General features: G+C 43.6%; 1 protein-coding gene across 2 annotated transcripts in view; it reads right to left on the bottom strand.

Moving 5' to 3' along the window:
- Positions 1–1,174: 1,174 nt before the first annotated feature.
- The window catches only part of LOC103355868 (endonuclease V), a 67,630-nt gene continuing 66,090 nt past the window's right edge, over positions 1,175–2,714 (bottom strand). For both annotated transcript variants that reach the window (XM_008279806.1, XM_008279808.1), the window contains one exon: positions 1,175–1,246. The gene's annotated coding sequence lies outside the window, so the exon portion shown is untranslated. The remainder of the gene's footprint in view (positions 1,247–2,714) is intronic.

The raw sequence follows: 2,714 nt of genomic DNA, 5'->3' as shown, positions 1-2,714 counted from the left end.
ACGTGAGGATGCTTCTCAGCAGCAGGTCCTTGAAGGCTTGTAAAGGTGGAGGATACAATAAATGCAGAAATGGTTCACAGACAACAAGGTGAAGGTTCTGTAGCGGCCGAGTCGGAGCCGAGACCTCAGTCCAACTGAGAATATCCGGCTGGACTGAAAACGGCTATTTACTCATGATCCCTGTGTAATCTCACAAAGTTGGAGCAGTTTAGCCCAACAAAGAATAAAATAGGGGTAAATACTTGCATTTCCTGTTTTATATTTTTATCACATTACATTATTTTGTAGAACTCTGTTTTCAGTTTGACATAAAAAGAGACTTTTTTCTCTTTAAAGTAGAAAAAACGAATTAAATTGGTCATAATTTAATGTTAAAAAGCAACAAATGAGGTGAAAACATTTCAGACTTGATGGTTTCTCAATTAAATTAAAAAATCATCACTTCCTTAAAGTTGAATATCTGTTTACGGTCGTGCGTGTTGGCGTTTAACAGACGGGCCTTTAACATTTAAGGTGCTACTTAGGTTTTTTTTGACCTTTAAAATCTGCCAATCTGAGCAGATATCCCCACCGAGCGGCGCTCCTCGTGACGTCAGCGCTCTGCTTTATTGCGTGTAACTTCCCTTAAATGTCACGGCTCGTGTCGGCGCAGCGTTGGCGTCCTGAGGTGTCCGCCGGCCGATCCTCCGACCCCCTCCTGCTGATCGATACCGCCCCAGCTGACCGCTTCTATTCCTGGACGCCATCCCTGCAGAGTCAGCCCCCTTCCCCCCTCCCTGCCCTTCTTTTTTCCGTTGGCCTCGCCGGGACCAGAACGGCAAAGCGCCGGACGCTGCCAAAGGTCTGACGCACTCCAGAGGAAGGGACGGTGACGACACGCCACAATATGGCCGGTTCCGACGTGGAGCACAATTCCTGGGACGTCAGACAGATGACCAGCACTCGGTGGCAGATCAAGGACGTTTATGATTTATTTACAAGGCAGCCTGAGTAAAAAAGCTGAGTGACCCAAAAAAGAAAAGCAATGAGAACAGTGTATAAAAAGAGCCGGTCTGACCCACATCCTGATAAAATATGGGACGAAGTGGATAAAAAGACTCCGTTAATGTGACGGTGTTGTTTTTTTCTGCTTGGCTCGGACTGAAACAGCTTTAAAAGTTACTGCACACACACATTCACACACAGATGGACTTTCTGAGGATCTTCTGGAGCTGCTGGTCTTTGGTTTTGTTGCTTCATCTGGAACCTGAGAGAGAACAGAAGACAAAGAACGAAACATTTAGACTCATAAACATATAATCAGACTTTTTTTTTAACACAACATCCCAAAACGCACCGGCAGGATTGTACAGCGTGTTCTCTGCACAATCACACCATTTATCAGACCAAGAAAACCATAAAAAACAAGATGAATTATTGTGTTTTTGACTCTCTAACAATCCCTGAAGTAAGAATCTGTGACGCTCTGCAGAGAAAACGATCTTAAAAATGTGACAATCGTCCAAATCGCTTTATTCTACGTGTTGTATTTAAAATTCACCATAAAATAAACCATCTGCTCTGAACTGATTCTGTGAAAAACAAAAAATTCTGAACACCTCGATGCAACCGTGAAGCCGTTAACGTCTCGGCTGCAACCAACAGCCGAGTGGTGAAAATTAAAGAAGTTTTAATAAATCAAGAAAGTGAAGAAGAATTTGTTGATTTGCTGCTATTTGTAAATAAGCTTCCCGACATTTCCGCCGTATTTTTCCCCCAAAAATCTGTTTTTGTTTCAGCTCCAAAAGCCAGAAACTCCAACGTCTGATTGTGATTGTTCTGTAAAAATGCATCGTGCTGCCGTATGAAGTATTAAATGAGCCTCAGTCTGGTTTTTTGCAGCGGGTTGAAGAGATCAGGGCCGCAGCTCCTGAATAAAACACAAGAAGCAATTAGCTACAGAAGTCAGAAAATCACATTTATATATTATAAAGGTGAGAAAAACATACCGAAGAACTTCTGTTTTTATGCTTTGTTGTGGTTTATTGCGTTCTGGCTGCACTCAGGACATGTCTGAGCTCCGTAGAGGTGACTTTAAAACCAAAGAGTGGTTAAAAAGATAAAGATCAGCTGCTGCTCTGCTAAAGTTAAAGGATCCGCCTGTGGGACGTTTATCATCTAACACCAGGAATGGAACCGTGTTGATGTTTTAATTTGTGCGTTGATGATTTTGGACGGCGTCTGTGCTTCCAGAGGAGCGTCTTCTGCTCCATCTGCTGCCGCCTGAGCATCACTCAGCATTCAGTCGCTGCTCTCAGACTCTTTAAAAAACACCTGAGATATGCAAAGTCCGGCCCGAGCCGCCGCTTTGTTAAAGTGCCTCAGAATCACTCCAAGGACTCGGGCTGCAAAATGAACCTCGGACTGAAAACACTCGGAGCAGATATTCACGACGCGTCGCGCTCTCGGCAAGGAGAAGAAAAAAAAAAAGCTCCTCGGAGAGAAGAGGCGGCTTCACGCTCTGACTTCTGATGACGAGCTGCCTCATGTTTGGAAGGAAAACAGTTTATTGTGTGCAGATAGGAGCAGAAATGTGACGCCAACAACAAGCGCAGGACGACGTTAACGTACAAATAAAGTCACTCTAACAATATATATACATGTACATGTACAGCTGGAACCAGGAGTTTACATCCACTGGATAAAATGACATTAAACTTTTTATTCCTCACTGT

The sequence above is a fragment of the Stegastes partitus genome, unplaced genomic scaffold (assembly GCF_000690725.1).
Source record: "Stegastes partitus isolate 25-593 unplaced genomic scaffold, Stegastes_partitus-1.0.2 Scaffold170, whole genome shotgun sequence".
NCBI lineage: Eukaryota > Metazoa > Chordata > Actinopteri > Pomacentridae > Stegastes > Stegastes partitus.
The sequence above is the reverse complement of the archived record's forward strand: the minus strand, read 5'-3'. Positions and strand labels throughout refer to the sequence as shown.